Source organism: Protopterus annectens, chromosome 6.part0 (genome assembly GCF_019279795.1).
Source record: "Protopterus annectens isolate FY-2018-M chromosome 6.part0, PAN1.0, whole genome shotgun sequence".
NCBI classification, from domain to species: domain Eukaryota; kingdom Metazoa; phylum Chordata; order Ceratodontiformes; family Protopteridae; genus Protopterus; species Protopterus annectens.
The window spans coordinates 1595402600-1595428071 of NC_056737.1; the positions used below are offsets into that span (position 1 = coordinate 1595402600).

Genomic DNA, 25472 nt, shown 5'->3' on the forward strand with positions numbered 1-25472 from the left:
ATAAGTAAACTGCACGCTAACCAGCATCACCCGTCTAAGAGTAGAATACGCTCTCCTCAATTTAACTACAACTCAGGACTCGGACTTTAACTCCCAAAAGCCTCGCGTACGCAGTCGCTTTAGGGAGTTGTAGTCTCTTGACCTTCACATGCATGGTTTCATATAATTAGCATTCAGCCTGAGAAATACTTCAACTACCACAAGGCAAAGTACTGCCATATGGCACTATCAAATATGGCTGCCCCCTGGATAGTATGATTGCGTTAAAAATATTTTTATTGACCATAATTTGATTTTAGAGAATGTGTGTCGGAACAGTAGGCCGTTTAACTAAGTAAGTGAGACGGACTCAAAACTAATAATTCAAAACAGCGGTTTTGTTTGTTGTGTAATTTGCTGATAACTTTAAGGTGTTTTAACTTTCAGTTTGTGTCAAGTTGGGTGTGCAGATGTTTATTGGTTTGTGTTTTCAGTTTTGTTAAGTGTATGGCTCTGATCTAAATTAGGGGCAACAGACAGTAATGCAAACTTCTGTAAGCGGTGTTCCAGTTTCTCCAACAACTGATCGAGTTTCTCTGCACTGTTCATTCAGGACTTTAACAACCCAGGGTAAAAGATTCGGTCAAACTTGTTTTGATTTTTTTTCATTTCACCGTTGGGGCTAAAGATTCCGTTTCTTATCAGTACATAATATAGACTTAGGTGCTGGCTGGTGGGACACATCAATCTCCATTCCGCTCCCCACCACTATCATGCTGACAAGTAATTCTGTTAATGACAACATTCTGTTTGAATGTACAATGTTTCTGAAGTTGTAGTTTCTAAATATTGTGCTGTTTGGAGTAAGATTTCTTGTACTTAACTTTCTAGCATGTCATTATATTTCAAAGTCCTTTTCTCTTTTTCTATGTGGACCAGACAACTGATATTTTTGAAAACAGTTTTATTGTTTACAAACAGCAGTGACAAAATTCCATACAACATAGAAATAAGCTGCCCCTTACAAGTACTTAATAATGCCCACCTTCCAAATCAAGGAAGGCCATATGTGATAGTCCTGATGTAAGTTTGTGTCTACCCAAGCAGTCCTCAAGACTAAGCCTTAAAGGTATACAAAGTAGACTTTGCTTGACCTGTGGTGCAACCCGCTTTGGCGAGGTTTTTGCGCTTGTTACTACTCAGCCAAGCTCCTTTTGGTCCGGCAGAGTGGTGCTAGCAGCAGAGAGGCCAAAAGAGTGACTGCTAACCTGATAAAAGTGTTTCTTTCCTGCTACTATCTGGGCGACTGTCTGATCTAGCTAAACTGCAAGTATTTCTGCTTCTTGAACTGTTTTAAACTGTTTAAAGTTGTTTTTGCACCTGCACTTTTAAAGTTTGTCCTGTTTGTTGCATTTACCTGTTGAGGCTACACACTCTGTGCGCTAGCCTATGTTAAATATTTATTGCATTTTCCTGCTGTTTGTTGCAAAACAAACAAAAAAAAAAAAACAAATAAATTATCCTTGTTTCCCTTCTTTCCTAACCTAGAGTAGTCCAAATACAGGCTTTGCTGTATTCTGGACTTTTGGAAAGTTTCTGTGTTGCCATTTCCTTTCTTGGATTAAAGGAGGCTTCTTTGTTCACCAGTGGCAGTGGGGAGCTTAGAGCAGCCTATCTATCCCTGGAGGAGTGTTCCCAGCACAAGAATCTGGTAGTCTATTGGCCATTTTGGGCCAATTTCTAGCTCTTTCAAATCCCCCTGTATAAAACCCGCTTTAGCGAGGTTTTTGCACTTGTTACTACTCAGCCAAGCTCCCCGTGGTCCTGCAGAGTGGTGCTAGCAGCAGAGAGGCTAAAAGAGCGACTGCTAACCTGATAAAAGTGTTTTTTCCTGCTACTACCTGGGCGACTGTCCGTCTAGCTAAACTGCAAATATTTCTGCTTCTTGAAATGTTTTAAACTGTCTAAAGTTGTTTTTGCACCTGCACTTTTAAAGTTTGTCCTGTTTGTTGCATTTACTTGTTGAGGCTACACACTCAAGTGCGCTAGCCTGTGTTACATATTTATTGCAATTTCCTGCTGTTTGTTGCAAAAAAAAAAAAAAAAGTTTTCTTTGTTTCCCCATCTTTCCTGACCTAGAGTAGTCCAAATACAGGCTTTGCTGTATTCTGGACTTTTGGAAAGTTCCTGTGTTGCCATTTCCTTTCTTGGATAGAGGGAGGCTTCTTTGTTCACCAGTGGCAGTGGGGAGCTTGGAGCAGTCTATCTGTCCCTGGAGGAGTGTTCCCAGCGCAGGTATCTGGTAGTCTGTTGGCTGTTTTGGGCCAATTTCTAGCTCTTTCAAGTCCGCCTGTATAAAACCCGCTGTAGCGCAGCTTTGTGTGATTTTGTGCATAGCGCGGCATCGAGCAGCGCCACTTATTTGGGTTTGAGCATTGGAACTGATCTAGTTCTCATAATAAATACCCTATTCCTACGCTAATGCCTAGCACTTGCTCACTAAAGCAATTATATAAGTCAGCACTAAAAAATTAAAAGCACTACACCCTCACAAACTCCCCTTGAGTAACTTGTTCCCCATTGGCCCTTTTTTTTCAATTATAAAGGAATTCCCAATACTATTCTAGCATGTCCAAAGGTCAGTTGTCAATCTCCTCTCCGGTCCAGCTGGTGAACCTGGGAATCTTGAGGCAATGTTACAACTGCCTAATGTACTGGAGGCTAAGCTCTCTCAACTCAGTACTGGCGTAACCAGTCAGGAGGAGAAGGAAACCACACTCACTACAATTCCAGTCTCACATAGACCTACCACGACAACAAACCAAACACATAAACACACAAAAACATACTTGGAGGCTCTAAATAAAAATCTGCCTAAGCAGCAGAGACCTCCAAAGCAGCCACCCAAGCAACCACTACCCCAAAACAAAACACGTGCAACACACAGCTCACAAAGCCAGTGTGCCGAACAGTCACAGCCCTTAAGGCTAAACAACACACCTGATACACTTGTAATAGGTGACTCTATCATCAGGCACACTGACGTCCCGCTCACCAGGCTGAACAAGGAGAAGGTCACGGTGAGCTGCCTATCGGGCGCTAGGATCCGCCACATAACACAAGAACTCAGGTCACTCCAAGGCAAGTACAAATATGACTCAGTCATTGTCCATGCTGGTGTGAATGACCTGAGCTGTACCTCCCTGGACTACATGAAAAGAGACATAGAGGAGCTCTCTGAGCATGTAGCCCAGGCCGGTATGACCCTGACCTTGAGTAGCATCTTACCCTCACCAAGAATGATGCCACAGTATGAAGACAAGATTATCAATTTCAACAATTGGCTTAAGTATTGGTGTCATTCAAAGGGGATCCAGTGCCTGTCAGCCTGGGATGACATGCTCGACAAGCCACGATGCTTCGCTAGGGACGGCTTGCACCTGCCACCCCTGGGCTTTCGGATATTGGCAAAGGTTCTTGCTACCCCCATAGTGCCTTTTTTAGGTAAGGCTCAAAAGACAACCCCACCTCCATAGGTATCACAAGGGATAAGAAACTAAGAGTAATGCTACTCAACGCCAGAAGTCTAAGCCTCAAGATGCATGCACTCGAAACGCTCCTTAGCATGGAGAACATTGATATCTGTGCAGTAACAGAAACCTGGTTCAAGGCTCTCAAGAGCACCCCAGCACTACCAGGTTATACCTCACACCATGCTTTTCGGCCCCAAAACTTGGACCGAACCACAAAAGGAGGGGGAGTATCAATATTCGTCAAAGATACCCACACCTCCAGGTTGGTGGCACAGCACAAAGCATCAGAGACTATCCATGTGCAACTAACAGTGGGTAAAACTGCCTTCCAGTTTATAGCCTGCTACAGACCACCCTCGCAAACCCAGGAACTCCTCTCGGCCTTCCTGAGAACACTGGAAAATATGAAGGTCTCTCCAAACACCATTATATTGGGTGACTTCAACTACCCAACCATAGACTGGGAGCATTACTCTAGCTCCAACACCCTAGCCCAAAGGTTCCTAGAATTTATCAACTCAAATGCTATGGAACAACTTGTTACCACTCCCACAAGAGGGTAAAACATACTGGACCTGATCATCACCAACATGGGGACTCTATGCTCCAGACCAGAAGTGTATCCCTCACTGGTAAGATCAGACCATAAACTAATCTCACTGGATATTCACATCCCGACCCCACCCCATGCCCAGAAAACCACAGTGAAAAACTTCTCTAAAGCAAATTTCACACTCCTCAAAACCGAGGTGGAATCCTTCAAAGCCCCCGGGCCTGTGGATAATACGGCCCAGACCACAAAATCCTTTATAAACGCATTCTATGAACACCTTCAGGAATGCATGGATCAGGCAATCCCAAATAAAACCAAGACCCAATCCTCCAAAGGCAGACATCCTGTCTGGTGGACCCCAGCCATAAACAAACTATACAATAGAAGGAGGAAGCTACTACATGACAGAGCAAAATCCCAAAAAGGGAAGGCATCTCTGATCAGTATTAGCAAAAAACTACCGGCACTCATAAAATCGTCTAAGGCCAGCTTCGAGAGAAAAATTGCACAGAACACTAAGGATAATCACAAGGCCTTCTTTAGTTATGTTAGGAATCTGGGTGGGAATTCCCAGATATGCTCAGAATTAGTCCAAAATGACACAAAATACAGCGAACCCACAGACATTGCCAACATCCTAGCTGACAAGTTCAGCGCAAACTCCCCCCCCCTCCCCACCAAAAGGGCTAATATCTATCCCAGCAGAGTGCTGCCCCCCTGACATCTCATATGCTCAGGTAAGAGCTGCCCTCTCCAAAGCAAGAAACACAGCATCAGTGGGACCAGACGGTGTCCTGGGCTGCGTCCTACATGAACTCCAAGAAGAGCTAAACCCAAACCTAAAACTACTGTTCAATCTCAGCCTTACTACAGGATATGTACCCAAAGAGTGGCGTACAGCAACAGTGGTCCCTCTCCACAAAGGTGGTGCCTCAACGGATCCTGGAAACTATCGCCCCATAAGTCTCACTAGCTTGGTCTGCAAAGCTATGGAAAGGATTATCATGGACCTTATAAATAAAGATATTGGGGACCTACAGGCACTGGATCCTACCCAGTTCGGCTTTGTTAAGGGCAGATTCTGCCTCTTAAACCTGGTCGATTTCTTTGAAACAGTCACCAAGGCCATTGACAAGGGGAAGGTGGTCCACACAGCCTACCTGGACCTCGCAAAAGCCTTCGATACAATACCCCACAAGGGCATTATAGATAAGCTCACCAGCTTAAATATAAACCCCTATGTCACTAGATGGGTTGCAAACTGGCTCAAGGACAGAACCCACATGGTTAGAATAGCTGGAGCCATGTCAGACTCCAAACCAGTTACAAGTGGCGTCCCACAAGGCTCAGTCTTGGGACCTCTCTTGTTCGGTATATATTTCTCGGAGGTACAGGCCAACATGGAAGGACTGTGGCTGACCAAGTTCGCAGATGACTGCAAACTGGGCGCCATAATAGACTCTCCAGCCGACACAAGCATCCTCCAAAAGGGCCTCATAGAAACAGACAACTGGTGCCAGAGCCATGGCCTCAAGCTAAACGCCAAAAAGTGTATAGTCATCCTCTTTGGCAAAAACAAAGTGCCCACAAATTACCACATAGGTGGTAATCCATTAAGTACAGAAGAAGTAATTAGGGACCTGGGGACCCTAGTTTATAGCAATCTCTCATTTGACAACCACGTGGCCAAAGTGGTTAGAAAAACATTTTATATAGCCCACCTAATCATGAAGGGATTCACATCTAGATCAGGGTAGGTCATCGTGCCTCTTTACTCATCCCTCATCAGGCCCATAATTGAGTACAATGCCCCCTTTGGGATGTACCTTACCAGACACCAGAAGCAACTGGAAAGACCCCAAAAGTACCTCACCAAGAGGCTCAAGGGGCTCAAACAGATGCTGTATGCTGCCCGGTTAAAGAAACTCCAGCTCTACTCAGTGGCATACCGCCTGCTCAGAGGCGATCTGTGCCTGACGTATAAAGCCATGTCCAACCCGGAATTAATGGACATGCTGCACCTCAGAAAATCCAAGTCCCATCGAGCTACGCGCTCGAGGGACTTAAACCTCAGCACTGAAATAAATAGGACATGCTGGAGGGACAGATTCATAACCCAGAGGCTCCCTTCACTCTGGAATAAAATCCAAGTCCAGGTTAGGCAGAGTCCCTCATTGACTCTCTTCAAGAGGAATCTTGATGAGTGGATGGGAGATCCTAGGTTTACCCCGGGTATCACTTCTGTGTCACTCTTGGACAGAGGCACAGTATACAAACCTCGAAAAAGGGCATAGCAAAATTAATTTAAAATGCACACTCTGGCTAGGCTTATAAATGCCCTAGGGCAGATAGCCTAGTATGAACCTATGAACCTATGATCATATCCCTCCAGTGAGTCTTAGTGATTTGTTGGTATAGGCCCTAGTACAGGTCTTTGTAGAGCCACTGGTTTTGCAAAGAACTAGTAGCCCAAATAGGATTGGATCTTTCATGGCTCAAAACGTGAGACACAGGTCACCTTGGAGTGGCAAGATGTGGTAATCTATTTCCAGTTGACTAATAGGAATACAGGACACAATATGGGCTCAGCTGCTGGCTGTTGAAGCATGTCAAGCCTCATTCTTTGGATCTTGAAGGCATTCTTCTGGAAACTAACTAGGCCAGATAGAAAGATTTCCTGAACATGGTGGAAACTTGGTTAATAATTCGGTGGAAACTTGGTTAATAATTCATAGATTAAGGCATACTTGTGTTCAGGCCAGAAGCCATGTTAGAACACATATTCGGCATATGCTGTGTATACCAAATGACTAACCCAAGATCTGGTGACGTCTTAAAAGTGTTCATACATTTAGAATTGTGTATATGAAATGGGAGTTTATTCCATAAACAAGCATTGTTATAAAAACAAATTTGAAATGTTTTACAAACATAGATTGCTGTCTCCTAACTATCTTGCAGAGTGAGTTGACTCCAAACCTAGCAAGATTCTTTTTTTTTTTCTAAAATGTTTTTATTCATTTTATAACCACAGTAACTTTGTATATAGTTTATTTTTTCTTGTTTCTATACTATGTCCATAACAACTAAAAAAGCAATACACATAGGAGAACATTTAATATTTCTCTAACGGATTCGACAGTTTTGTCCAAGCTATTAAATGAGTTGTGCTGTTAGCCCTTGCTTTTATAGTAGCATTCTCATTCTTACAGATGTATTTCATGAGTATATTGGGATTTCCAATTTTTAGTGACAAGTTTCCTTGCTGTAGAGAAGATAGACCATAGTAAAACTTTTGGTTTTTAGGAATGTCTTCAGGAACATTGAAAAGGATAAGGGAGTCAGAAATTATACATCTATCATTCCATAGAGCTTTACAAAGATATTTAAAGTCTAACCAAAATGGGGAAATTATTTTGCAATTAACAACCATGTGTATACAGTCAGCATCAGGGTGTCCACATCTCCAGCATTTCATTTCATCTTTCTTGTACATTATTGCTAGTCTATGTGGGGTGACAAAACATCTATGTAAACATTTCCATGTATATACATGCCAGAACAGGGAAGATGTGGATTCCTTCACTGACTGTAAACAGAGTGCTTTTCTTTTTTTTTTTTTTTTTTTTTTTTTTATCTTTTTCTGAGAATACTTGTCTTAACTTCACTTGAATAATTCCAATAAAAAACCCCATCTGTTTTGGTAAAATCATTTCTGAGAATTTTATAAATAACCGATATGTATGAAGTGTTCTTGGGAGAGCTATTAATTATTGTTGAGATTAAATCCAAGATTTTTAAGTTACTCTTATTGTATGCCTCTAATGAGGGTACGAGCTTAGTATGTATAAAATCCTTACAAGTTTGGATGTCCATCCAGTTGCAATTTTGCAAACTATATCTGCTGATCAAATAGTCTGCAGAGCTTATTTTATTAGCTGAGCAAAATTGATTCCAATATAATAGGTCACCCTCCCAGCAAGATTTGTAACTCCTCATTGTATAATGCTTTCTACACTAAGCATAATTTGGTTCTCATAAAGTGGTAGCAAATGGAAAATGAACCAAAGTGTTAGTCTTTCAAAGTAGTTAAGATCTCAAACATTACATAGATGTCTACTAAATGTTCTTTGTAATCACTAGAGTGGAATTAAATTACCCTGCAATAGGAGCAAAACATAAAATTTAAATCAATAATTGGCTTAACGTAAGTTATAAATAATTTTGTAAAAAGTAGAAAGTATAGATGATCCTCAAATATGGAAGTACGGGATTATCAAATGAGAGAGAGAAGTACTCGGGTCTCTTATAAGAATGTGTGTCTAAAGAGGAGTACCAATTATAACATCAGCTGGGAACAACTTATTTGCTACTATCCTGCACTTTTTTGCATTTAGCATGATGCCACTTTCAGTACAGCAGGCATTTGTATAGTTCAGCCCTTATTAAAGCAGGTTAGTATCTGTGAAGAATGGGTAATAGTGCTCAGCTTGCAGTCATCAGCATACTTGGGCAACTACACTTCTGGGATATTGGCTAATATGTCTGCAGAATAAAAGCTAAACAAGAGGGCCCAGCATTGATCTGTGTGGTATCCTCCAAGTTGCAGTTTTACATTAGGAGCTTTCAGCTTTCACAATTGGGGATTTGTTGGATAGTCAATTTGCAGTCCAGCAGGTAACATAGGGAGTTTTATGTTAACTATGACTAATGTTTCAGTAATATTAGCATGAAGGATAGTGTCAAAAGTGTCGGCTAGGTTGAAGACAAACAGTATGCATAGAGTCTCCAATATCCACAGCTTCTATAATCTCTTTTCAAAGAAGGCGACTTGAATTCAAGAGAGAGGACCTACCTTTCACAAAATCAAACCGAGTGGGTTCTAGATATGTTAAGTTGCTTATGTCTGCATAAATGTGTTTTGTTATGATACTTTCCATGGCCTTGCATACAAGACTGGTGAGGTTGATGGGTCTGTAATTACCTGGGTCTATAGAGGGATCACCCTTATATAGGGGAGTCACAGTGGCAGTTCTGTAGGCATTGGACACAAACCCTGACTCTAATATTGCATACCAACACTCATGAAAATGCAGCCTGGTGTGGTGTCTGGTCATGTAGTAGTAGTATTTATAGCCTTTGACAGTTCCAAAGTGATTTCAAGGGAAACTAAATTTTCAGGGGTAGTGGGGGCAACTGTGTGGGTAGGTGGGGAGCTGTCAGCACTACATTTGTTTGCAATATTTGTAACATTTGTCTGCTAGTGTGGTGGCTATATCCTTGGGTTCAAAGTATGTGATATTGTTATGGATGAGCTTAGTGCACCTTTGGACATCATCCCTAAATTCCTGACATCTGTGGTGAACTTAAGTATGTATTTTGCTTTATGTTTTCTAATAGTGCTCTAACTTTTCTTGCAGTCATGTTTTGGTATGGTGTTGAGGTAGGAGAATAGGGATTTCTTACAACTTTGTTTTTCTCCCTCTTCTTGTATGGTTTATTAATATAGACATTTGACCAGAGAGGTTTATTCCTGAATGTACTATTATATTTAGGGTGGGTTAATACAGAATTTTCTATGCGGCTGTTAAGGTGCTGGTAAAAGCAGAAGGCAAGTGTGTCAGCCCTCCCATTTGAGACCAATTTTTGTGGATTGTTGGAACCTTTGCATAGGTCTTCCACAAGCAGAAGTAGTTTTGCTCTAGAGAAGTTGATTAAGAGAATCTCATTTGGTAATGTGATGGTAACAGTAGGTCTGACAACAAAGATGATTGATTTGTGGTTAGATTTAACCGAGGATAAGATGCAAGTGTGGTTCATACAAGGGGGCTGGGTTGGTAAGGGCTATATCAAGGATATTGGAATTTTTGATAGGTAGTTTGAAAATTTGGTGCAGCACATTGGCATTAACAAAGTCTAGGAAGTGCTGAGCATATATCCACTATTCGAGGTGTAAGTGTGCTCATCATTGGTTGGATAATTGAAGTCGCCTAGCCCAAAGATATTTGGTTTGATATTTAACCTCCACTGGTATTAAGACAATTTCCATAATTTTTGTGGGAACTTTGACAGGGATCTGTAGTGAAGTAACAGTTGGATTTGTTAATAGTGATTTGGATTGTCATCTGAGGGTTGTCAGATTTGAGATGATGGTGTTTCTGACAAATACAGGTACTCCTATACAGTTACTCAAGGGTTTGAAGGTGTAATAGGCTCTAAGCCTTTGTATAGAGGGACAGCTGTCATTGCATTGAAACAATGTTTTTATTTGGCATTTGTTTACGGGGAAAGTCCCACTGGGTCATGAAGTATCCATTTTCAGCGGAGGCCCTGGGAGAAAAGCTCCAGATACACATGGTTAGACAGAATAAAAAATTAGACAGACATAAAGTCATAACACTCCAGCACAAATATGAAAACAACACAATAGTTTGTCAGAATGAGAACTTAACAGACATAATTAAGTTCTAACATTCAAGCGCAAAGTTTGAAAAACTACACATTAGTTTGAGTAAAAAAACAACAGACATAATAAAAGTCATAAAGCCTGATAATGGGAAGATGCAGCATTATTTACATAATAGATTATTCTAACAAATATTAACATTCTAGCGGTCATGAAATATGGTAACAGATGATATTGGTGAACGCGTAGGATAGTACGAGTAGAGAAGGGTAGGGTGTGATAGAGGGGATAGTATGAATAGATGTGGAAAAGGTATGAGTGTAACCTCAGGGGAGTATGTATAGAGGAAGGGAGAGTAGTGTAAGTTAATAGTGGGGATAGAGATAGTAGTAGAGGTAGAAAAAGGTATAAGAATACCTCAGCCTAGACTCATACAGGAGCAAATCCAAGCTTTTGTGAAGTATTCTTTTATAGAGTTTTTGAAGGAGTACAGGTTAGTAGAAGTTTTGATAGTAAAAGGAGGGAGTTCCTTAGTTTTGCCACAGAGCAGGAGTAAAGGCTTGGGCCTGGGGTTTTGTGAGGAGATGTTTGTCTTCAGATCTGAGATTTTTATTTGGGATACAAAAGTTGATTAATGGACTAAGACCAGGGCAAGCTAGTGGGTTATGGATGATTTTGTGTACCGTAGTAAGTTGTACGTATTTGAGGTGGAGGGGGGAATTCACGTCGTCTTGGGGAATATAGGGCTTTACAGTGACGATTTAGTGGTGTTGCATTTATGGCAAATTTGGTTACAACAGCCTTCTGTTTTTTTTCTTTGGGGAGGTCTATAAATTAGTTAGAATTCGGACCCCATATAACAGTGAGGGCAACGTCTAGGAAGTGCTGAGCATATACACTTTTTGTTTAGACTCCTAGCATTGGTTAGTGCCACCATTGTGTTATCTGAATTGGATTTTGAGTTTGCTTTGAAGGAATGTCTGTTATGGGTACTCTGCCTAAAAAAGGCACTTTTGTTAGGAGCAAAGGCTTTTTAGCCATTATTTGAAAGCCAACCAGTGTTGTGGAAGTTTGATCTGCCACCTCATCGCAGGCTAACTTGTATTGGATCGCTTTGAATGACATCAGATAGTTTGCCAGTTCTTAAAGACTGTTATCTTGGTATGTACTCAGAACCATGGCTAACTTATTTGTCACCATGTACATTTTTCCACAGACGTGGGTCCTCAACTCAAAGTTCAAGAGCTTAAGACGTGGGTCCTCAACTCTAAGTTCAAGAGCTTAAAAAAAAAAATAATCTCCTCTCCTCTGTTCCTGCAACTGTACCAAGCTGCTTGAAAATTGTAAGAAAATGTAATAAGTAATTTTCCACAGTTAATACCACGTACACTCACCTCGTGTTAAGTGCTTCAACTGAGTCATAAATACAGTGCCAGTATTCCGGTCTCACACCATTGGCCCCTGCCAGTTATGTCCCTCTGACAGCATGCAATTGAGACAACTGTGCCCTTCATGCCACCTTAGTTACTACTCTGTATCAAGGCATAATTTGGTTTTAATGGTGAGCTATTACTCAAGACCAGTGTCTTTCTTGCTTCTAACAAATGTGTAATAAGTTCCATTATGTGTCTCTACGTGCTGTTGTGGGTGGAGCACATCATGTCATTCACTCCCACATGGACCACCACTTGGTTGTCCTATCTGTCTGGCCTAAGAGACTTTAAGGCCGTTTTAACCTCACAGATCCTGGCACCAGTCAAGCATCCTACAGTTACTCTATTCTTGTCTATTCTAATGTGTGGAATCTGTATGCCTAGCAATGGAGTTACTTGTGATTAAAACATTTCCCCACGTGGAAGCAGACTTAATAGGCCTTATTGGGTAGGACTACTTTCCTGACTCTTGGATAATCTGTGTGGATTTGCAGTATGTGTGAGTGGAAAAGTAGTAGATGTTGCCTCGTATATTGGAGTATGAAATTTAATGGGTGTTGTAAGATGCTTTGACGAGTTTATCCTTACAGCTTCTAAATGAGTAATGAAAGTTTGATTCGTAGTCATAGTGGACTGATGCGATAGGTTTGCTCCATGTTTCTTAAATATTTACATCTCTCACAGATTGTACTGTCAATTGGTAGAAGCAGTGAACAGTCAGTAACCATAAATCAATTGGTACAATTATGTGAAAGAGTACTAGTTGCATTATTTTCCCCAAGTTGTTAGTGTAGAAGCTTAATTTTGTTTATGGAGCTGCTTTTTGTTTGTAGAGTTAAGGAACTAAGATGAATTAAATACCGTGTTGTAAATTTTAGTCTTACTCATTTAAGCATACTATTGAAGAGGGGTATAATTTAAGATTCTGTTACACAGCTGTTTGCGAACGCGGGTCTCCGTACTGAAGCCTAACATCCATAATACCACTAGAATCTCTGTTTAACGATAGCCTGCAGACAGGCTTTGTGTCAAATGAATGGAGAACAGAGAAAAGGTCAGCGGCCAGTACAGTAAGCACAAATCCACATAAGTCACCAGCCAATACAATAAGCACATTGTATTAGCTGGTGACTTACTGTATTCGCCGGTGACTTTCATTAAAGTTTTGTGGCTCTTTGGAAGTGTCCACTCAAGCATTCCTTTTCTCTGTTGTTGGTTATATTCAGAACACTTGTTCCATCTTGCATTTTGTTCAAATGAATGAAGGATTGCAGCAGTTATTCCTGTACATAAGGGGATGGGCTTCCACAGACCAAGGACACTACAGACCAGTGAGTTTGACTAGTCTCACGTGCAAAGCCATGGAAATAATTATCATGGCTCTAATAAACAATGATAAAGAAAACCTACAGACATTGGACCCTACCCAGTTTGGTTTTATCAAAGCAAGTTATGCCTACTTAACCTGGTAGACCTCTTCAAGAATGTCAGAAAAGATACAGATGAGGGCAGACCAGTAGACACTGTATACTTCAACCTGAACAAGACGTTCAAGACACAACCTTACTTGGGCATTTTAGATAAACTTACAGAAGTGGGCATAAACCTGTATGTAACCTGACTGCTAACTTCTTGCATCCTATCAGTAAGCCAAATGGCTAAGATAGGGGAATCCATCTTCACAAATAGGCCAGTCGCTAGCGGAGTCCCACAGGGACTGGTGCTGAGGCCTCTCTTTTTTGTTATCTACTTCCCTGAAGATGAGGCAAATGTCAAGGGTCTCTGGCTGACAAAGTATGCAGGTAACTCCAAACTAGATGTGGTCCTTGACTCCCCCTGAAGACACAAATAACTGTTCAGGAGGGCCTAACGCAGACAAACAACGGTGCCAGAGCCATGGACTAAAACTCAGTGTGAAAAAATGCATAATAATACCTTTGGAAAGACATACACCCCTGGAAATTACCACATTGATAATACACCCCTAAAAGTAGATTCAGTGGTCAGAGATTTGGAAACTAATGTTGACAGAAATATGACCTTTGGCCACCACATGTTTTTTTGTGGTGCGAAAATTGTTCTATATTGAACACCTTATAAGTAAAGGTATAGTATCCAGGTCCAAGAGGTTGTTGCTTTGTTGTACTTGTCTCATCAGACCAATCATTGAGTACAATGCACCCTTCTGCATGCACCTTTCAAACATTTGCAACAGCTTGAGAGGCCACAGAGATTGCTCACAAAAAGAATACAGGGAGTAAATAACAAGTCTTATCTGGGCCATGTCAATGCACTTGCCCTGTATTTGGTCTCTTACAGACTGCTACTTAGTTTCTATGCCTAGTCTACAAGGCATCCTGATCCCACACTGATGGATGTGTTGCACATCCGCAAGACAAATCGTATCAGAAATGCCCATTCCAAATACTCAGACCTTCTGTACAACATAAACTAGACATGTTGGAGGGATAGATATGTGTCAAAGATTAACCCTTCTTTAGAACAGCCTTCCCGTCCATGTGAAGCAAAGCTCTTCCCTAAGCCTATCCAAGTGTAAGGTAGAATAGTGGATGGGAAATCGCAAATTTACTCTTCGTTTGACAGCTCTGTACCAGAGTGGACAGGAAAAGCCTGTGAATGCTTGATGTGTATCCGTTAAATTCCTTGGGGATATTAAACATGTCAGCAGTATTTTGTTAAATTTGCGATAATGTTGGCTAGGCTTAAAATGGTCTTGTTCAGATAATCTAGTAACCACCTATGAACCTGTATTGATTTTCAGCACCTCAAGAGTTTCATTAGAGTTTTAAATTACATCAAACCACATACTACAAAAATGGATATTTTCTGTAAAAATTAATCCATAAAACTTTATAAGGGAAGCAGTGAATGCATGAGTATGTATAGTAATAAAAAGTCCGACGACAGTCCTGGGTGGTGGTGCTGTAAAGGAAGTAGATTTGAAGTACAGTTTTCTAATTGCTTGTAGTTTGTTGTTCTTGCATGCAGTCACTTTCTATGAATGTCCTCACCCATTTGCGCCTATCTTTTTGCAAGTGAGATTTACTTTTATCATTTTTGTAACATAACTTCAGTAAGTCATTTGTTGTTATCAGCACTGTACATTGTTAATATTTCTTGGGCAACCAGTTAATATATTTCCCCATCAATTCTAAATAATTAGTCTGGCCAATGACCGGCTTAAAGATTGGTTGGTGAAGTGGTACAGTTTTGAGTTTCTTAAGGAAACATAGCAAGTAAGTCATGAATCCTAGTTGTTATCAGCAACCCCCTTTCCCCCCATTTTTACATAGGGTTGGAATGTCACATAAGCATTAGGCAATGTGACCAAATCACCTCATGAGTCCTAGTATGCTTGTAGTAATTTTTAAGGGGTTGTTTAATGGAGTAGTTAAGAATGCACATTAATACTGATACTGTTCTTCTGCCATCCTTTAGACAAGTTAACACAGCTGTGTGAAGGAACTATATTCCCATTCTTTTACAGTCACACACACACACCTACCTCTACAAACCAGGGAAAGATGTTTCCAGTGTAAAAACTGGTGGTAGTTATTGCTTCCAAGGACAAAGACCCAATCTTTCTTGAGCTCTGTTTGAATAGAGAGCATTAACTGTTAGCATATAAATACGTTTTTTTAAGGTAATCAATTTGCCTACTTCTTTTATCGGTTGCAGGATAAGAACAGTTTATAGGTTAATCGGAGTGGCCACATAGTTGGCATTATTTTCATAATGTGTTTTTCTATATTTATACATATCTAGACTGACGTTATGGTGATCTATTGAAATGCTGAAGTGAAGCAGCCCAGTCAATCAGTGAAGCTGTAATGTTCAGTTAGCAGGCTTTTCGTCAGTAGGTACTACTACTATGTAGCTTGGATGCAGCAGATTCTCAGGAAAGGAATGGCACACCAGCTACTCATATTTGTCTAAGACTGAATACCTAATCCCATTTTCCCAAGCCTATTCTCCACTTCCAAAGAGAGTTGAAGTTTCTATATATCTTCTGCCAAAGTCCAACTCCAAAGTAAATGCCAAGTTGAGTAAAATGGATGGGTGAAGAATTGCGTCATAAGAGTACCACATCTTGACCAGACAGTGCTGCCCTAAAGTGTACAGATTCATATACACAATAGTCTTATAAGGCTGCAGGCAATAATGTTGGGGCAGTAGCCAGAGTACACTGTTGTACAGCTGCATCATGTGCCCTTCTGTAGTGCAGCCCATTGTATTTAAACATTTCTTCATATGACTGCATCGACAAGTAGAAGTCTACATTCATGCATTTTATAAATGCATCATTTAAAATGGTTGTCTGCAAGCAGAACATTATAGGTTGTTTTTGTATGTGTAAAATACGTCGTGCAGCTTCTTGCTAAGATAAGTAAACAAAATTGTTTCCTAGTGTTTATAGAGATATCTCTACACACAAACGCACAAATCTCTCGCACTTCTTTTTTTGCTAAGTATGACAGGTCACTGATTTGAAAAGGCCAGCACATTATACATATGTCTTTTACGTTTTCCTCATGGTAACATTTGGATGAAAATAATGAAGTAGATTGTGGTGCTGCTAGCCGGGATGGAAGTAATATTTAAAGGGACACTATGTTCAAAATTTGAGAAGGTGTGTGTATATTTGCAACTGAACTAAATTTGAGGAAGTCTGTGTGTACATATATCTATATACACATACTTATGTACACATATATATATATGTATATGTGTATATATATATATATATATATATATATATATATATATATATATATATTTATATTTATTGGCATTTGTTTACCGGGAAAATCCACTGGGCCACGAAGAGCCCATTTTCAGTGGAGGCTTGGGGAGAAATCTCCACGTGAAACACAAAAGAGAATACATAGTAAATCAAGGCATACATTATAAATATATGGATGCTGAGAGAAGAAAAGTTGCCACTTTTGTGATTTTTTGTTAAGTTTTACTGCTTTGCCGCCTACTTTTTGGCATTTTCCGGCTTGCTAAAGTTTATATCTGTAACAGTAACAGTACTTGGAACACATCTAGAGCCTGTTTACTGCATTTCCTGTGTTGCACTTAATTTAAAATCGTTTTTTTCTCTAAAAACTGCATTTTACCTGATTTTGGCCTAGCACTCAAGTGTGGGGTCATTTATTGCACTGTTGTGATTATTTTGCTGCTTGTGTATCTCTGCTACCTTTAAACTACAACAAAAAGAAAAAAAAACAAAAAAATCTTGCTTTTTTCCCACTTTCTGAAAGTTAAGAAAATTCAGTTACAGATTTGCTGTTCTGAACTGTTTGGAAGTTTCTAGAAGGCCAGTGCTTGCTTGGGCTAAAGGGAAGTCTCTGTGTTCACCAGTGGGAGTGGTTAACACTGAACAGCCTGCCTGTCCCTGGAGGAGTGGTTACTACCTAGAAGCTGTAGTTTTATTGGCCATTTTGGGTCAATTCTAAACTCCTTGATCTCTCTCTCTCTCTCTCTCTTAAAACCCTACAACTCTCTTTTTGCATGGTTTTGCGCACTGAGCAGCGTCACCTAAACAGGTTTAAACTATTCCAGGCTTCACAAAGTCTGCTCTTCACTTTTTCCCTTAGAACTGTTCAAGCTCTCAAAGTAATCACTCTGTTCTCTTTCTAAAGCCCTGCACTTGTTCAGCTCTTATAAGGAAACACTAACTAAGTAAAGCACTGCACCCTCCTTGACTTCTCATAAGTATTAGGCTCCCAATTGGTCCTTCCTGATCAAGTGAAAAATCAGTTCCCTTCCCTAATCTGATCAAGTAAAAAAACAAGTTCCCTATACTAATCTTGTATGTCCAAGGGTCCGTTTCAAGGTTACTCTCCAGTCCAGCTGGTGAATCTGGGAATTTTGAGGCAATGTTACAATTGCCTTATGTACACAGACAACCCTCTCCTCCTTCCAACAAACTCTAATACATGTGAGCGATGCAGTTACACAGCCAAACTGGAGGCAGAGCTCTCTCAACCCAAGACTGGCACAGTCAGTCAGGAGGAAAAGGTAACCACCCACACCACAAATCCAGTCTCACACAGACCAATTGCATCTGCATACCCAACACATAAACACACAAAAACATACTTGGAGGCTCTAAATAAAAATCTGCCTAAACAGCAAAGACCTCCTAAGCAGATATCAAAGCAACAGCCATCCCTCAACAATACCTACAAATCACATAACTCACAAAATCAGTGTGCCTCACAGTCACAGCCCTTAAGGCCAAACAACACACCAAATACACTTGTTATAGGGGACTGTATTGTCCGGCACACTGATGTCCCGCTCACCAGACTGAACAAGGAGAAGGTCACTGTAAGCTGCCTGTCGGGTGCCAGGATCTGCCACATAATGCAAGCACTCAGGTCACTCCAAAGCAAGTACAAGTATGACTCAGTCATTGTCCATGCTGGTGTGAATGACCTGACACGTACCTCCCTGGACTACATGAAAAGAGACATAGAGGAGCTCTCTGACTATGTAGCCCAGGCTGGTATGACCCTGACCTTGAGTAGCATCTTGCCCTCACCAAGAATGATGCCACAGTATAAAGACAAAATGATCAGTTTCAACAAATGGCTAAAGTGTTGGTGTCATTCAAAGGGGATCCAGTGTCTGTCAGCCTGGGATGACATGCTCGACAAGCCACATTGCTTCGCTAGGGATGGTTTGCACCTGTCACCCTTAGGCTTTCGTATACTGGTCAAGGCTCTTGCCACCCCCATTGTGCCTTTTTTAGGCAAGGCTCAAAGGACAAACCCACCTCCATAGACAACCCAAGGATAAAAAAACTAAAGGTAATGCTACTCAATGCCAGAAGTCTAAACCTCAAGCTGCATGCACTCGAGGCTCTCCTCAGTATGGAGAAAATCGATGTCTGTGCAGTAACAGAAACCTGGTTCAAGTCTCCTGAGAGCACCCCAGCACTACCAGGTTATAACTCATACCATGCGTTTCGGCCCGAAAACTCGGACCAAAGCACAAAAGGAGGGGGAGTATCTATATTCATCAAAGATACCTACACCTCCAGGTTAGTGGCACTGCACGAAGCATCAGAAACCATTCATGTGCAACTAACAGCGGGTAAAACTGCCTTTCAGTTTGTAGCCTGCTACAGAACACCCTCCCTATTACATGAACCCCACTTGGCATTCCTGAGAACACTGGAAAATATGAAGGTCTCTCCAAACACTATGTTATTGGGTGACTTCAACTACCCAAACATTGACTGGGAAAACTACTCGAGCCCAAACACCCTTGCCCACCGGTTCCTTGAATTTATAAACTCTAACGCAATGGAACAACTGGTCACCACTCCCATAAGAGGGGACAATATATTGGACCTGGTCACCACCAACATGGGAACTCTTATGTTCCACACCAGAGGTAAACCCCTCATTGGTAAGATCAGACCATAAACAAATTTCCCTGGACATCCATATCCCATCCCCACCCCCAGCCAAGGAAATTACTGTAAAGAATTTCTCAAAAGCCAACTTTGCACTTCTCAAGACAGAGGCGGAATCCTTCAAAGCCCCTGGGCCAGAGGATAATATAGCCCAATCCTTTACAAATGCATTCTATGAGCACCTGCAGGAATGCATGGATTGTGCTATCCTAAATAAAACCAAGACTCTCTCCTCCAAAAACAGGAGACCGTTCTGGTGGACCCCGGCCATAAATAAGCTGTACAACAGAAGGAGGAAGCTACTACATAACAGAGCAAAATCCCAAAAAGGGAAGGCATCTCTGATCAGTATTAGCAAGAAACTTCGATCCCTCATAAAATCATCAAAGGCCAGTTTCGAAAGACAAATTGCCCTAGACACTAAAGATAATCACAAGGCCTTCTTTAGTTATGTCAGGAACATGGGCAGAAACTCCCTGTTATGCTCTGAATTGTTGCATAACGGTACAAAATATACCGAACCTACAGACATAGCCAACATCCTGGCAGACAGATTCAGCATAAACCCCCCCCCCAAAGGAGCAAATGCCTATCCCAACTGAAAGTAACCTCCCTGACATCACAGATGCGCAGATGAAAGCTGCCCTCTCCAAAACAAAAAACACCGCATCTATGGGACCGGACGGTGTCCCAGGCTGTGTCTTACACAAGCTCCAAGAAGAACTGAACCCTCACATTGTCACTGTTCAGACTTAGCCTTACTACAGGATATGTACCCAAATAATGGCGTACAGCTACAGTGGTCCCACTCCACAAAGGTGGTGTCACAACGGACCCCGGAAACTATCGCCCCATAAGCCTGACTAGTCTGGTCTGTAAAGCTATGGAGCGTATTATCATGGAACTCATGAACAAAGACATTGGGAGCCTCCAGACACTGGACCCTACCCAATTCGGCTTTGTTAAGGGCAGATCTTGCCTCTTAAACCTAGTTTATTTCTTTGAAACAGTTACCAAAGCCATAGATGAGGGCAAGGTAGTCCACACAGCCTACCTGGCCCTCGCAAAAGCCTTCAACACAATACCCCACTCGGGCATCATAAATAAGCTTACCAGCTTAAATATCAACACCTATATCACAAGATGGGTTGCAAACTGGCTCAGAGATAGAACCCACATGGTCAGAATTGCAGTTGCCATGTCCGAATCCAAACCAGTTACAAGTGGCGTCCCACAGGGCTCAGTTCTGGGACCTCTCTTGTTCGGTGTATACTTCTCTGAGGTTCAGGCTAACACGGGGGGATTATGGCTGACAAAGTTCGCAGATGACTGCAAACTGGGGCCATAATCGAATCTCCAGCTGACACTTGCATCCTCCAAAAGTTCTCACAGAGACGGATGCTTGGTGCCAGAGCCACGGCCTCAAGCTAAATGCTAAAAAGGGCATAGTCATCCCTTTTGGGAAAAACAAGGTGCCCACAAATTACCACATAGGTGGTAATCCATTAAGTACGGAAGAAGTAATTGGAGATTTGGGGACCAACGTAGATAATAATCTCTCCTTTGATAATCACCTTGCCAAAGTGGTTAGAAAGACCTTCTATATAGCCCACCTTATCACGAAAGGGTTTGCATCTAGATCGAGAGGTCATTGTGCCCTTCTACTCGTCAATCATCAGGCCCATAATTGAATACAATGCCCCTTTTGGAATGTACCTTACCCGACACCTGCAGCAACTGGAGAGACCCCAAAAGTACCTCACCAAGAGGATCATGGGCTACAAACAGATGTCCTATGCAGCTCGACTAAAGAAACTCCAGCTCTACTCAGTTGCTTACCGCCTACTCAGAGGCGATCTATGCCTGACGTATAAAGCCATGTCAAACCCAGAATTAATGGACATGCTCCACCTCAAAAAATCCAAGTCCCTTAGAACTACACGCTCCAGGGACCTAAACCTCAGCACAAAAATAAATAGGACATGCTGGAGGGACAGATTCATTTCCCAGAGGCTCCCCTCACTCTGGAATAGAATCCCAATTCATGTTAGACATAGCCCCTCGCTGACCCTCTTCAAGCGAAATCTGGACGCGTGGATGGGAAATCGCAAATTCAACCCTGGGATCTCTTCTGTGTCCCTGCTAGACAGAGGCACAGTAAACCAATCTTAAAAGGGTACCTTCTGTGACCTACTTTACAGAGGCACAGTAGGCTAATCTAATAGGGAGGCGGAAGCCAAATACACTCTGGCTAGGTTATAAATGCCCTAGGGCAGATAGCCTAGTATCTACCTATGAACCTATGCAGGAGCAATGGAGGAAAAGACTGCTGACAGAAAAACACTTGGAATATATATACAACACTTGATGCATACATTATAAAAAAAACTAATACAGTGTAATAGAACTATAGTTAATGTAAAAATAAAGATGAAAATAAAAAGCTTATGTTCACACACTAGACACACCTAATATACTAAATTAATATAGTGCAACTAAAGTTGAATATAGTAATCTGAGTGAAAATAAGAGGCAATGATTACAGAAGAAGAACTGAGATTGAGGGTTAGGGAAGAAATTTAGAGGCTACAGAAATTGTAGAATAAGAAAGGAAGAATAAAAGAGAGAACATAAGGAAACATGTTGGAGGTTGTTAGTGGCAACTGAAGAAAGGGTGGAGGTAATAAAGAATGAGATCACAAGAGAATGTCATTATTAGTAATAGAAATATGAGTAGCAAAGAAAAGGGAAATAATAGAAAGGTCCTAAGGTAGAAAAAGAGAGTACAGGCAGGGTGGAGTGGGTGGAGAAGTGTCGGGAGTGATTTGTGACAGACTGGTATCAGTAAGAGTGAAAGGGTAGGTCTGCAAGAGGGTAGTGAGGCCAGCTATGTTATATGGGTTGGAGACGGTGGGATTGACAAAAAGGTGGGAGTCGGACCTGGACGTGGCAGAGTTAAGGATGTTAAAATTTGCATTGGGTGTGACGAGGATGGACAGGTTTAGGAATCAGTATATTAAAGGGTCAGCTCAGGTTGGACAGTTTGGAGACAAAGCCAGAGAGGCGAGATTGTGTTAGTTTGGACATGTGAATCACCTGAGACATACCTCTTTGGACTACATTAACAGAGGCATGATTGCGATCTCAGAATGTGTGACACAGGCAGGTATGAGCCTAACACTGATCACCATTTTACCATCTCCAAGGATGATGCCACAATACCAGCAGAAAATGATTGACTTAAACAATTGGCTTAGCTACTGGTGTCATTCTAAAGGGGTCTGATATTTGTCAGCCAGGGAGGGCATTGGTGACAGGCCATGCTGGTTTGCCAGGGTTGGTCTTTACCTGTCACCTTCAGGCTTTCAGATTTTAGCTAAGACATTATCCACCCCATAGCATCTTTTTAAGCATTACCAAAAAGACAAATCTTCCAACATAACAAAAGCTACTCGGGACAAGCTAAAGGTGTTACTGCTCAATGAGGAAGAAACTGACCTCCCCAGAAGCTCTCCTCACCCTGGAGACATGGTTCTAAGCCAGAGAAAGCACTTTGGCAGTGCATGGCTATAACTCCTTTCACACATTCTGACCACCCACTAAACATCAAAGAGCAAAAGGCAAAGGTGCATTTATCTACACAAAGGCTAACACACACCTCAATGCTGGTCAAACAATATGACGTGCTTGATCTACTCTTGTTCAGTTAACCATCCTTTACCATATTCTTGCTAGATACAGGTCCCCCATCATGAACCAGGAAACTGATACCTCATACGTGAAGTTACTAGAATCACTCCTCATCCAGCTCAATACCATACTCATGGATGAGGTTAACTATCTCTCCATTAATTGGGAGGTATACACAACCACTAACATAGGCCCAAAGATTCCTTGACTTTGTAAATTCAAAATCCCTGAACCAGCTAGTCTGAATTCATAGTAGGGGAACAAATATCTTGGATCTGGTACTCACAAATATAGGAGAGCACTGCACCCCACAAGCGTGATGTCCTCACTGCTAGGATCAGATGAGAAAGCGGTTCCCTTGAAATAAAGGTAAAACTAGTCCTCTCATTTGACCCCAAAAACTTTAAGAACTTCTCCAAGGTAAATTACCCACTTTATTAAGTGATAGCATAGCTCATTTCCAAGCTCCCCCTAATTCAGAAAACAAAGAAACGTATGCAGAGGTGTATACAAAAGCCCTGTACGACGATATGAACAACTGCATAGAAATTGCAGTACCAGACTGAGATAAACCTAGGTCAAACAGCAAAAACAATCCACCTTGGTAGACTCCTTGTATTAAGAGGTTGTCCAACAAAAGAAAAAAAATCTTGTTGAGAAGTAAGAGGGAATGTGTGCAACACAGCAGGAAGTCCCTCAAAAGTCTAAACAAGTGAATCAGGGAACTAGTCAAGTCTCTGATAGCAGACTGTGAGTTTAAAAACAGCCTCTAAAGCCAAGGATAACCATAAGACACTTTCAGTTACTGTATGTCCATAATCTTAAGAGGAACAGCCAACACCATGTGGAATTAGCATCATCTTTTCTCAACCAGAAGGTATAGGAAATATGCTGGTATAAATGCAACTCAGATTTCACCTCCCCATTACTCTAAGTTCTCCCCCAAGAAATACCCTCCACCAGTTATCACCAAAAACAGGTTGCTACTGCACTCTATAAAGCTAAAACACAGCTTCAGTGGAGCCTGATGATATACCAGGTTACCCCTTAAACAATTTAAATCGGGACTTATCAGGCCCATTAGAATCTCTAGGTAACCACTACCTCCTGGACTGGCATTGTCCTGACAGAGGTGAGGACAGCAATGGACCTCCCTCTGCATAAAGGGGCATGATCTGTTGACCAGGGAAATTACAGAACCATAAGTTTGACTAGTCATATATGTAAGGTCATGGAAAAAATAATCATGGACCTGATATGACATAGGAAACCTCCAAACACTGGACCCAATCCAATCTGGCTTTGTCAAGGGCAGGTAATGCCTAATGAATTGGGTGGATTTCTTTGAAAAATTCACCAAGGCCATGGATAAGGGTAAAACAGTACATACTGCCTACTTCAACCTGGTCAAGACATATGACTCAATTTTTCACTCTGGTATTATAAATAAACTTACAAAACTGGGCATAAAGCCCTACATCACCAGATGGATAGCCAGTTGGCTCACTGACAGGACACGTGGTTAAAATGATTGGTGCCAGAACCATGGCCTAAACCTAAATGGGGAAAAAAATGTATTACATTCTTTGGGAAGTCAAGTAACCCATAAATTACAACATAGGTTCATAGGTTGGTACTAGGCTATCGGCCCTAGGGGCTATACAAGCCTAGCCATAACAATTCCCTGGCTATTTCTTCCCACAGTATTTACTTCCCTGGACCCCTGTCTAGCAGGTTGACTGACGTGATCCCCGGGGTGAATTTCCTATCTCCCATCCAATCATCAGGGTTCCTTTTGAAGAGGGCCAAAAAGGTTGACATGTAAGGGCAGTCTGTTCCAGAGTCTGGGGAGTCTCTGGGTCAGGAACCTATTCCTCCAGCATGTTTTGTTCATTGTGATGACCAGGTTTAGATCCCTGGAGTGTGTGTCTCTGAGGGATTGGGATTTCTTTAAGTGTAGCATGTCCAACAGCTCTGGGTTTGACATGGCCTTGTATGTTAAGCAGAGATCACCTCTGAGTAGACGATATATGACAGAGTATAGGTGGAGTTTTTTTAGACTGTCAGCATAGGGCATCTGCTTCAGCAAACCCCTAATAGTATATTCAGAGTGAGAGATCTAGGTAACAGATAATCTGAACTTTAATCACCAATGATAAGAAAGTCCTTCAATGTGGCACAACCTATAAGTAAAGGTATGGTATTCAGATCCAAGGAAATTATTACTCTGCCCTCATTAGACCAATAATAGAGTACAACATGCTGGACTGACCTACATCTCTGAGATTGCTCCTTCTTTAGAACAGGCTTCCTATTCACATTCAGCAGATCCCCTCCCTAGCCCTCTGTAAATGCAATTTTGATCAATGGATGGGGAATCACAAGTTCACACTTGGGATAGTGCCTATGTTCCTTATGGTCAGGG

At 41.5% G+C, this 25472-nt stretch overlaps 1 protein-coding gene across 2 annotated transcripts in view; it reads left to right on the top strand.

The window, feature by feature from the left end:
- The first annotated feature begins 210 nt into the window (after window positions 1-210).
- Window positions 211-25472, top strand: part of USP40 (ubiquitin specific peptidase 40) — a 3368940-nt gene continuing 3343678 nt past the window's right edge. For both annotated transcript variants that reach the window (XM_044075047.1, XM_044075048.1), the window contains exon 1: window positions 211-334. The gene's annotated coding sequence lies outside the window, so the exon portion shown is untranslated. The remainder of the gene's footprint in view (window positions 335-25472) is intronic.